The sequence below is a fragment of the Panthera uncia genome, assembly GCF_023721935.1.
Source record: "Panthera uncia isolate 11264 chromosome A3 unlocalized genomic scaffold, Puncia_PCG_1.0 HiC_scaffold_11, whole genome shotgun sequence".
NCBI lineage: Eukaryota > Metazoa > Chordata > Mammalia > Carnivora > Felidae > Panthera > Panthera uncia.
In genome coordinates, this window is record NW_026057578.1 from 59,040,117 (window position 1) to 59,052,869 (window position 12,753).

General features: G+C 41.2%; 1 protein-coding gene across 3 annotated transcripts in view; it reads left to right on the forward strand.

Moving 5' to 3' along the window:
* Positions 1 to 225: 225 nt before the first annotated feature.
* The window catches only part of LOC125936211 (DNA repair protein REV1-like), a 53,015-nt gene continuing 40,487 nt past the window's right edge, over positions 226 to 12,753 (forward strand). For 2 of the 3 annotated variants that reach the window (XM_049650194.1, XM_049650193.1), the window contains exon 1: positions 229 to 457. The gene's annotated coding sequence lies outside the window, so the exon portion shown is untranslated. Of the gene's footprint in view, positions 458 to 12,753 lie in introns of all 3 variants that reach the window. The other variant, XM_049650199.1, reaches the window with a different exon arrangement.

The following is a 12,753-nucleotide window of genomic DNA, read 5'->3' on the forward strand; positions in this document are numbered from 1 at the left end:
CAGGCAACCGCGGAGCTCCGAGGCGCTGCGCCCGCGGTTCCGGGTCGCCCGGGACAGGGCGCGGGCCAGGCGCGTGCGCCGCTCAGGGATGAATGCGAGCCGGGGCGGGGACGGTCGCTTGCCAGCCTAGCGCGCCCCGCAGGCCAGCGCAGGAGGAGAGCGGAGGGGGCGGAGCCAGGGAGCGCGCAAGCAGTGGAGGGGGAGGGGCGGGGCGGAGTTGCGGCGCGCGCGCCCGCGGGAGTCGGGGAGGGGCGGGAGCAGCCGCGGAGCGCGCGCAGGGCCGGCCGCCGTGAGCGTGGGGCTAGCGTGGGCCGTGGCGCGGCGGTGTGACTCCTTCCCGCGACCCTTCCCCCCGGCCCCCTGCAAGGGTACTGTGCGGCGGCGGTAGGGGCACCGGAGCCCTCGAGGCCGAGCAGGCAGCGGTGCCCGGGCATGGTGGTCCGGGGCAACGCGGAAGGTGAGCGACCCCCGGGCCGGCGGCGGGGGTGGGGGAGGGGTGGGACCGGACACGCGTCGCCCGGAGGCGCCGCAGACCCGCCCGAACGCGGACAGCCTGAGGCGGGGCCGGGGAGGGCGCGCCAGCCCGGGCACCGCAGGCCGTCCTGTCGCGGCCTGGGCGGCCCGCGGCGTCCCCAAGCGCGGCAGCTGCCGGGTTATGTAACGCGTGACCTCCCCTTCCCCCTCCGCCATGGCGCGGCCGGCCGGCGGCCGCCGACCCTGCCTCCCGCAAACGGCCGCCCCACAGACGCGCCGCGCCAAAGAGTCTCGCACGGCGGCCCTTCTCTCGGTTCTGCCTGCGTCCCACCGACGGACGCCACCCCCGGCCCCGCTCACACCGCGCCGCAAACTCCTTCCTGCGTCGGCGCCTGGGCCGGCCATTCATCCCCGCGCCATTCATTCATGCGCGCGTTTGGTCGTCGGCTCTTCAGGCATCGCAGGATGTCTGCTGGGGCCGGACGCTTGTGTTCCCCGTCGCAGGCCATCCCCTCCCCCACCTCCCGTGACCCCTATATCAGACACCCCTCCCCCGCATTGGGGCCCGAAATAGGTGTTGGGCTGTCTGAAGACAATTTTTATTCACTTAGTTTTCCTTGTTCCCTGTTTCCTTAATACGCAGGGCACCTTTCCCCAACTGTCCTTAACAAGTGCCCTTTTTCACACTTCCACTCACTGTTAAAATGATTAAGTCCCTGTGTGGACCGAAAGGGCTTTTCCTTATATATTTAACGGCTCTTCCTACCTAAACACTCTGTGAGGAAATACCTTAATATACCACTCCTTGTTTAAAACAAAATACTTGCGGATGGTCTAAGTTTACTATTTCTGTTTCTCACGCCTTCTTAGGTCACGTATAGAGTAGAAATGGTATCATTTCGGTGAAAATAATGTGGACTACCACATCCCATAAAAGGACCTGTAACTAACTTCTAAGGACTTTTATGTAACAGTTCTCCATTCCGTGTGTCTGCCTGGTCTCTGTGGCCTCTGCACTTTAGTCTTGGGGAATTAGCCGTTTCTTCGTTAGGGTTGGGCACACCACAGCCTTGGTTCTTGCTGTGGAGCAGTACACCGCAGTCCATCCTGTGGGGGGTACGGTCGACCTGCTTTCCAGACTTCCCATCTCTCCTTTCCCACATAGCCTTGTCTTAGACGGTGCAAGTGCTGCTAGCAAGTGGTTCCCTCCCTGTTTCCTGTGGTGGACTCTGGGAGGTTCACCTAAAGTTCCTTTTCCAGGAATTTTTTTCAGGTCTAGGAAGATCTCCATTCAATTCTTAGGCTGTTTATTTGCCACTCAGATTCTACATGTGTTGTGATTATCTTTTTATCCATATTCTCTTTTTCTCTTTCAGTGTGTACCAAACTCGTCTTTTGTCAGAATTTTACTCACATTTTATTGTAAACAATACATATTTAAGATTTCCCCCTCCCCCCAAAACGTAGGAATCACTCTTTTAGGGTTAATGTTTATGATACCTCAAGTGGAAAATAATTTTTCAAAATAATATTTGAATAAGTAGGACGACTCCATCTTCCCCACCCCAACTTCAAAACTCAGTTCTCCATGAGAGAGAGAAACCCTGTCCTCACCAGCAACAAGCTAGTCATTAATAATAAATTGGGAAGACTACATATGATACATCTGATAGTCCTTTCTTTGGCAGTTGTTGTGGTGGAAAGATAAGAACTTTAGAGTTAGATGTAGATGTAAATTCTGGCTTATTAGCTCTGTGACTTTGGACAGTTTAAGTTACTCTTATCTGATTTTTTCCCCTCGTATAGAATTTCCTCGTGTTATTTCTTACCGTAGGTAGCTGAGGATTAAATGAGTCTTTCAATGTAAGGCATCTAGTGAGTACCTGGTATACAGTGCTGCTCAATAAATACATACATACTTGCTTGCTTTGGTATACTTCTTTATTGCAATTCACCATCTAGAATGAGCCAGGAAATGCTGGAAACAAAGCATGAGAGGAGAACTGATCAGAGGAGGGGATAGGTACTTCTTGTCTCTGAATAAATGAACCAACCCTTAGCTAAAGAGTAGTAAATCTCTTTCTGCTTCTCAAGAATGTACAAGTGTATGTGGCATATTATCCATAATAGACTACATTAAACAGTACTTCTAATTGAAGGAAATATGTATTAACCTTTTTTTCTTTTATATATAGCATCAACTGAAGCATTAACTTGGATATTAAAAAGGAATCTTCTAAGTTGTTAGGAATGAAGGATGAAGGGAGGAAGCATATTTTATTTATTATTTATTTCTTTATAAGTAGGTGTTTATTTTGAGAGAGAGAGACAGTGTGAGTGGAGGAGGGACAGAGAGAGTGAGAGCGAGACAGAGAGAGAGAAGAGAGGGAGAGAGAGAATCCAAAGCAGACTCCAGGCTCTGAGCTGTCAGTGTAGAGTCCAACATGGGGCTCATACCCACGAACCGCAACGTGAGATCGTGACCTGAGCCGAAGTCGGAACCTTAACCCACTTAGCCACTCAGGTGCCCCTCGTATTTTAAACAGTCCTTTTTGGGAACGATTGGGGTTGTGTGCTCTTCCTTTAGTGTCTCATCTACTTACAAACAGTACTAAATCCACTATGAGTTCATTTCTTCCTTAGACTGTTTTAACAGTGCCCTCCCTGGTATCCCTGTTTTGTTTTTCTTCCTGACTGATCCCCGCCTAAGAATCCATGGTCTTTTTAAAGACATAAGTCCTGTTGTCATCCTTGGGCTCAAAATCCTCTGAGAAAGCTTCCTGTTTACCCTTAGGGCATTACATGACTTGTCAGCTGCCACGACTCGACTCTTCATCACCGTGCCCCAGTTCCCTGGTCCTTTTGTCATTTCTTGAACTAACCAAACTGTTACTACCTTACCAGTGTTAAACTTGGTGTTCTCTTAGTTGGGCCACGCCTTGCTTCTGGTGGTTATCTTGCCTTTACATCTTCTGTTTGCTCATCAAATGTCATCACCTCAGAGAGGCCTTCCCTGATCCCTAAAATACAAGCCAGCCCCGATCTTTCTACCACTTTTTGATTCTTTCATTTTGCTTTTTATTCATAGCATTTATTTGGTGAAAGTCACACTGTTGACTTATTTATCAGTTTGCTCCAATGCCTCTCCCCCACTAGAGGGCAGGGACCTTGTCTTACTGTTCTCACAGCTCTGTTCCCAGTGCTCAGAAATGTGCCTGGCACATAGTAGGTGCTCAAAAGAACTTGTTGAATGAATGGTATACTTAATTTAAACATGGCTCTGGAGTCAGACAGCTTGGGACAGAATGTTGTCTCCTATCATTTACTGATTCTGTAGTCTTGGGCAAGTTAATATCCTTTGATGCCTCAGTTTGTTCATCTGTGAGATGGAGACTGTATATACCTTATAGGATTATGCTGAGTAATAATTGAGTTAACATATGTCAAGTACTTAGAACAAGATTATTTTATAGTTTATAGGAACAGTATTTGATGTTAGCTTGGAACATTCACTTAGCATTTTGTTTTTGCATGAGACAAACGTGCAATCATTTAATTTTGTATTTATGACTTTTGCTGGTATTTTTGGCTACCAAAGTTGTATTAATGGAACTCCTTTTTATTTTTTTTTTATTTTTTAAGTTTATATATTTGAGAGAGCATAAGTAAGAGAGGGAAGAGAGAGGGAGAAAGAAGAATCCACAGAGCCTGACATGGGGCTCGAACTCATGAAACTGAGATCATGAGCTTAGCTGAAACCAGGAGTTGGACGCGTAACTGAGCCAACCAAAGTGCCCCTGTAAACTTATTTTTAAAATAAATACATCTTGTGAATGTCTAGAATGGATTAAAAAATAAACTGCTGAGGATGGTGACCAGTATTGGTTGTAATGTGTAAGTCAGCTTTTTCATTCTGTGATCTGTGGAAGATGCTAGGAGAGATTATCTCAGCAGCTGCCCACCAGAGTAGCTTTTACATATTTCCTTTTGAAGTTCTGCTGGAGATGGGACTGTGGTGATGAAAGGACTTGCTGGAGGCTCAAGACGGAAAATCCTGGAAGATCAAGTTGAAGGATGAGTCCTGTAGTATTTGGGAAAGAGGGGTGTTTATCATCTTTGGCATTCAATTTCTGTTATTTTTTGTTACGGATCCTCCCCTCCCCCATTGTGTTTGGCTCTTGACAAGAGCTTATAGTGACCCAACTCTACTTCTTATCTTTTTTTCCCCTTTCTGTTCATCTTTTCATAGTGGGATTTTGTTTTTCCTTTAATATTTTACAGAAATGGAGAGGAAAGAATTAACAAACAGTAACTTTGTAATAATAGATGATTTGAGCTAATGCAACTTGAGTTCTTAGAAACTAAGATTCTGCCTGTAGTAACTGCACTTGCTTGATACCAGTTATTTTTACTCAGTCCACGTATCTTTATTAAGGTGCTTCTTTGTAGGAACATACTTCTTTCTTACTCTGAACTTTAACAAATAGGATCCTATCAGTGGGCCTTAAACTTAGGAAAAAAATTCAAAATACTGCTTCTCTGTGTAACATTTGTTCCAAAATTTAATAATAATTGCTAACTTATTGAACATTTACTATGTGTCAGGCTCTTTGCTGAGTGCATTGCCTCATTCAGTATTCACAACCACTCTGAGGTAGCACAGTTATAAAGAAACAGATTTAGATAATGTTCCTTGGGCCAGTCACACAGTTATGAAAGGATTTCAGGATTTCAGTCTACTACCTGAGTCCATAACTCAAGGTCATAACTACTTTTCTCTGAGGCACATAAAAATATGGCTTCTGGGGGTGCCTGGGTGGCTCAGTCAGTTGAGTGTCTGACTCTTTAATTCAGCTCAGGTCATGATTCCAGGGTCACGGGATCAAGCGCTGCATCAGGTTTTGTGCTGGGCATAGAGCCTGCTTAAGGTTCCCACCTGTGCTTACTCTCTCTCTCAAACTAAAAACAACACCAAAAAAACCTCATGGTTTCTACTTGGAAATTTGCCATCATATTTTACCATGTTATTTGTGTGTGGTGTTCCTATAACTACAAGTAGTTTCATTGTTTGTGGCTAAGTTTTGTTTTTTGTTTTCGATTTAACTATTACACTTAAATGCCTAAATGTTCTGTAAGTGAGAAACGTTTTAATAGGTTGATGATAGGCAAAATTATTTTTTTTCTCATCTTATTACAGAGCTACAAATAAGTCAAAGCATGTCCATCATGGAAGGTCACCTATGTAAATAGTTTGAAAAAGTTTTGCTTGATAGATGCGAGGCATCAGGTTTAAGAAAACATTGTACCTTTAAATTTGCTTAAGGCTAAAATTTCAGGTAGCAAGTAAATACTTAATAAAAATTAAAGATCAGTTTCTGCTGATTATGGAGCAAATTTTCACCATCTTTGTTTTTAATAAGTAAAGAGGGTATCATTCAGTCAATTAAAATGCCTTGAAACCTAAAAAAAAAAAAAAAAAAGGTAGGGACACATTGGTAGAATGTTTTTACACCATGATAAACTTTTAAGTATTTTTGACATACTTGCAAGACTTTAAAATTTGAAGGGTGCCTGGGTGACTCAGTCGGTTAAGTGTCTGCCTTCGGCTCAGGTCATGATCTCACAGTTCGTGGGTTCAGGCCCTGCATTGGGCTCTGTGCTGACAGCTAGCTCAGCCTGGAGCTTGTCTTCGGATTCTGTGTCTCCCTCTCTGTCCCTCCCCTGCTTGCACTGTCTCTCTCTCTCTCAAAAATAAATTTAAAAAACATAAATTTTAAAAAAAGACTTTAAAATTTGAAGAATATCTAAATTATGAGTTTGTTGACTTCTCAACACTTAAGTAGAACTTAAGTAGATTCAGAATGCCGGTGCTAGAATGAACCTTGCAGCTTGCATTTTCCTTATATTCTTCTGGAAGAAAATGAGACCCAAAGAGTCATTCAATTAAGAGAAGAAATAGTACTAGAGGAGTGCCTGGCTGGCTTAGTCGGTTAAGCGTTCGACTCTTGGTGTCTGCTCAGATCGTGATCTAATGGTTGTGAAATCGAGCCCCTTGGGGTTTTCTCTCCCCCCCCCCTCTGCCTCTCTGACACTTGTGCACACACGTGCTCTCTCTCTCAAGTAAATAAACTTTTAAAAAATGTTTAAAAAGGAAGAAATAGTACTAGAACTTAGGGGTTTTGTTTTGCTGTTGTTTTTACTAGAAGGCCATTTTTTAAATTATTCTTAACTGCCCTCCCTTAATCACCCAGTGTGTTTAGACCAATGTATTTGAGACCAATGTATGCTTAATATCTTATGTTCAAGAGAATAGAGAATTGAACAATATGTTGTGATAAATTTGTGATTTAATACCTTGAGGTTTTGTTTTTTTATCATTGGCTTTGAAGTAATAGAAAAAATACTTGTAGTCTATAGTGTGATAGAAAGTATGCTTTCTCAGGGCACCTGGGTGGCTTAGTCGGTTAAGCGTCTGACTCTTGGTTTTGGCTCAGGTCATGATCTCACGGTTCAGGAGTTCCAGCCCCACATTGGGCTCTGTGCTGATGGCTTAGAGGCTGGAGCCTGCTTCAGATTCTGTCTCCTTCCCTCCCTCTCTCTCTCTCTCTTTCTTTCTCCCCCCCACCCCTTCCCTGCTTGCACTTTCTCTCAAAAATAAAACAAACATTAAAAAAAATTTTTTTTGATTAAAAAAAGAGAAGTATGCTTTCTCATGCCAGTAGGTAGGTGCCTATACCTGTAGGATAGCTTGAGTAATATTTTAAAGACCATTCTGGTCTCGGGGCTTTATGCTTGAATGAAAGGTTAGAGGTAGGCAATAAAATTGATTGTGATGTGAATAATTTTTACTTGAATCCAGTGTCTGAGTAACCAAAATGTTGCTTATTGGCTTCAGTCATTCCTGATCATAACCAAGGCTAAAATGAGCTTTTGGAGATTTAGTCAGAAAATAATAGCTTGAATCTTACATTTTCTAAACTCCCATCATTTCTACACTAGAGATTACTAAAAACGGACTTAATACATTTTTATCATTTAGGCATTAGTCTTAATTATGTGTTTGAAATTATGATTCTCTTTTAAATGCTTTTCATCAGAGTTCTGAATTTTTTCTTATAATAAGTTCTATTATTTTAAGTATTTAAAAAAATTAAATTGGACAATCCTGAATTAAGAAAAACTTTTTTTAACAGTTTCTTCTTCTTAAGTAGGCCTTACGACCAGCATGAAGCCCAATGTGGGGCTTGAACTCCCAATCCTGAGAGCAAGACCCAAGCTGAGATCAAGAGTCAGGATACTCAACTGACTGAACCAGTTAGGCTCCCCTAACAGTTTGTTCTTTAGTATGTTTAAGAGCATAACCAAAAATGTCCTTTATTTTTTGTAATGCTTTATGCCTTAAAAAGTGCTTTCACTTGGCTTTTTCTCATTCAGTTCCTAAAAGAGAGAAGTGAGATGGTATGTCCCGTTGTATAGCTGTGTGATTCTGGCACTAACCACCAGAGTTAGGGTAGACATCATAGGTTAAGGGCATTGTCCATTGGATTTTCCTCACTTCAAATACCATTTGCAAGCTCCAGGGCTTCCAGGCCACTTGTATTTGTGACCAACTGGCTACAAATTTGGGAGTTCCTACTACCCCTTCAAATTTGATAATTTGCTGGAATGACTTAGAACTTAGGAAAGTGCTGTACTTAAAATTACAGTTTTATTATTAAGGATACAAATCAAGGCAAGACAAATGAAGACACAACCTAGAGAGAGGTCTACAAGGGTCCCAGATATGAAGCTTCCATTTCTTCAGGACATGTTATCCTCTTGCCGCATTGACATGTGATTACCAACCAGGGAGACTCAACCAAGCCTCCATGTCCAGAGTTTATTGGAGTTTTATTACGTAGGCATGATTGATTGAATTGGCCATATGGTGAATCAGTCTCCAGCCCCCTCCTCTTCCAGGATGTTAGGCTGATATCATATGCCTCAAAACCCCAATCCTTTAATCACTTGACTGGCCTTTTAAGTATGGCCAACCCTATTCCTGAAACTAGAGGCCCACTGGGAGTTATATGTTCATAATAAAAGATGTCCTAGGGGCCCAACAAGGATAACAAACACACTTCTCTCTATCAGTTGTGAAATTCCAAGGATTTAGAGTCTCCGTCCTATGAATCAGGGACAAAGGCAGCCAGAATTTGTATTATACAATAATAGCTGAAGAAGTGAGAACAGACATTTGTCTAATTTGTGACCATTGAAACTAGAACATATCTCTGTAGTAGTAGCCAGTAGCCCAGTGATCTCCATTACTAAAAAATTGTAACAGGTTGTATTTGAATATATTTACATATGTAGAAAGATTGCTTTCTTTTTAAAAAAAATTTTTTTTAATGTTTATTTATTTTTGAGAGAGAGCGCCAGAGTGTGAGCCAGGGAGGGGAAGAGAGACAGGGAGACCCCAGAATCCGAAGCAGGATGTAGGCTCCAGGGTCCAAACTCACCAACCACGAGATCACAACCTGAGTTGGATGCTTAACTGACTGAACCACCCAGGATCCCTGAAAGATTGCTCTCTATTGAAAATTAAAACATTCTTTTATCAATATAATTGTATTTAAAACCTGGCTCAATGTTCTTTTGAGTCTCATACTAACATAAACTGTAGTTAAGTTTATAACTACGTGCTTTTTGGTATTTATAAGCTCAGCAATTTTGGCTGTGAAAATACTCATTTTTGGTATTTTTGAATTTGTAATTTTAGACTTAGGTTGTTATTAGTGTTAAGTCAGAGAAAATCTAAACCTATGAGGTGAGATTTTTGTTAGGTGGAGGTGTTGATAACGTATCCATTGGTTGTTAGTGTCATAAAGTGTTTTAGTAACTTAATTGCCATTTTGAATTTTAGCTCTTGAGTAGAAGTTACTAGCTGTTCAGGTACAGTGTTGAAGATTGATAATATTCTTTTGCATATTGTTTATGCCCAGTAGAAAATCTTATTTCTGATTGCCATTTAAAGATTATATTACATACTTGGACACCTGGGTGGCTCAGTAGCTTAAGTGTCCAACTCAATTTAGGCTCAGGTCATGATCTCATGGTTTGTGAGATCAAGCCCCACGTCAGGCTCTGGGCAGACAGTGTAAAGCCTGCTTGGGATTCTCCCTCTCCCTGTCTCACTCTCTCTGCCCCTCCCCTTTGCGTATACATTCTCTCAAAACAAATAAACCTAAGGGGAAAAAAGGTTATATTACATTCTCTTGGAACTTACTGAATGTTCAGAAATAGTCTATTAAGGTAGGGAGTGTTATAAATAAACTGTTTAATTGAATAAGAATTCTAGTGTTTTCTGAGGAATGCAGCATCTACTATTTGAAATGTCGTATTATCTTAAAAATTAGTGGGTTTTGTTGTTTTTTATATATGATTGGGAATTCTTGGCATGAAGCAAAGGAAAAAAGGCCAGAAAGTACAGAAGGGGTGATTTCTTAAACATTCTACTCCCTTTATTTTATTTTCACTCACAGTTTCATTTAATAGAAGGATTTGTGGGAAAAGAGATTTGTAACAGATGAAACTAGCAGATCTGGAAAAGAGTGAGTTTGACCACAATTTTGAATTACAGTTATTCAGAGGAATTTGTTTTTAGTTGTATGTCATTATTGTATGCTGGCATATCTTCTGAGTTTGGAGATCTAATACATTTAAGGATAGAAGACACAAGATGAGGACTTTTGCAAAGCCAGGTTTATAGATCTTGGTGTAGATTAGGCTCAGGGGGGAGAACCTCTCCCTGTCTGTGTGCAGCCATCCCTATCCTCCAGCATTTACATACACAAATTTGCTCTTTCTTTCCTAACTTTTACAAAGTAAGGTTCAAACTTGTTAGTATGATATTTAAAGCCTTCTGTTACATTTCTTCAACTACCTTATAAGTTATCACTACCTCTACCCATATGTCAATCCAGAATGTTGCCGTAAACATCTTTTTTCTTTTGTGTTTTTGCTCATGAATTTCCTTCTTCCTGAAATACCCTCTCACCCTCTTCTGCCCATTAAAATCCTACTCACTGTTCTCAGTGCATATCTACCTCTTCAGTGAAGCCTTCTTGGATGTAGTCTCCATCATGAGATTTATTGCTGTTTTCTCTGTGCATTTATTCCTTCTTGACATTCCCTCTAATGTGCGCTCCTGTATTGTAGTTTTACACAAATCTTTTTTCTCTAATAGATAATGTTGGATTGCAGTTTATACTTTATTTATTTACCTTGAAAACTGTAAACTACAGTAAATGTTCAATTAATGTAGAGTAAACTGTTAGATTAGACCTAGAATTTGGGGAGAGGAGGAGTGCAAGGAACAGGACAGGAGAGATCTTGTTACCTGTAATCTAAAAACCTTGATATGGTGAGTTTACTCATTTAGTCCTCGGACTGTGATACTCTTTCTATTTAGTGTACATTATACCAACTTTCTACTTGGTATACTGTCTCATTTGAACTTCTCCTCTAGTTGTCTCTGTTTGCAATTACTGCTCTAGATACACTGCAGGCAGAATCAGTGTTTCTCCTCTTGTGTGCCTCAGACCAGCCACATCAGCATTACCTGGGAACTTTTTAGAAATGGAGATTCCTGGCCCCACTTCAGACCTACTGAATGAGAAACTTTGGAGTGGGGGCCCAGCAGTCTGTGTTAACTGGGCCTTCAAAATATTCTGCTCCATGCTGAAGTATGAGAAATACTGACGATGTAGTCCCTATTTCTTTGATATTATCTCCTCCATATCTGGAGAGGTTATGTTCTGTCCCTGTTACTGAGCTTCTACTCTGGCCTTTGATTTACTGCAACCTTGAACTTTTCTGTGGATAATTACTTGGCTTCCCTGTGAGAATATACCACTTCTCCTTAGTGAAGATCACTGGCTTTTTATTCCTTCTTCTAGACTTTTTAAAAATTCTGTCATCTCCAGGAGTGCTGGTAGGTCAGTCGGTTGAGTGTCCGACTTCAGCTCAGGTTATGATCTTGTGGTCAGTGAGTTCGGGCCCTGTGTCAGGCTCTGTGCTGACAGCCCGGAGCCTGGAGCCTGCTTCGGATTCTGTGTCTCTGTCTCTGCTCCTCCCCTGCTCGTGCTCTGTCTTTCTCTGTCTCAGAAGTGAATAAATGTTAAAAAAAAAAAAAAAAAAATTTTTTTTTTAAGTCTTGTTATCTCCAGAACTTCCTTTTGTTTTACTTTGTAGCTTGAGGCTGACTTTTGGACATGCTGACCTTGAAATGCATGTGAGACATCCTAGTGGAGTTGTTTAATAAGCAATTGGGCCACATGATTTGGAGTTCAGAAAGTCAGAAAAATTGAGGGAAGGTGTTTACAAACCAGTTAATTTTGCTGCACTCTGGAAAGTCAGAGAAGGCAGTTCTTTGTGCTTTATTAAAATATCAGTCTTCATTTCTTTCCTTTCTGTGGAAATCTGTAATTACAGGGAGGAAAATTATTAGTAATTCTTCTAGAACACCTCCTTCAACTTGTATTCAGATGACTGATTTTGTTAAATCATTCATCTTTTTGTATTTTTGTTGTTATAACAAAGAGGATAAGAGAGAAAATTCTTTGTTCTATTGAATTGTGTGGGATAGAAACTTTCCTTTTAATAAGATCAGTCTCAGAGTGGGATGTTACAAATATTTGTTATGCATTTTCAGTTTTAATATATCCAAATATTTTTCTTATATATCTTGTTTTTCTCTTTTTATCTCTGTAGTCTATTAAAATATTGACTCTCAATCATAGTATGAAAATGTTAAAATGTATTTACATTCATTAGGGTACAGGCTTAGCTGCTGTAACAGAAACTTACAAACACAATGATACAAACACAACACTAATGAAGTTTTTCTCTTTCCTGTAATAGTAGGTGGGCAGTCTGTAGTGGGTGAGGGACTGCCTTTTTTTTTTTTTTTTTTTTTTAAGGTTATTCATGGTCCCAGGTTCCTTCTGCTTGCTTAGCAATCCCCTTAAGTATTGTTCTCATTTCACGTTGAAGCCAGATTACTTCATAGGGGCACACCAGAAAAAGAGTAAATACCTTCCTTTGAGAAGATGGCACATATTTTTTTATATATATTATTCTGCTTGTATCTCACTGGCCAGAACTTAGTCACATGGCCACTCCTGATTTTAAAGGAGCCTAGGAAATGTAGTCTCAATTGGTAACTCTGCTTCCCACTTAGGGGAATGGGAGAAGTGTTCTATTACTAAAAGAAAGGAAGAAAGAATGACTACTGAA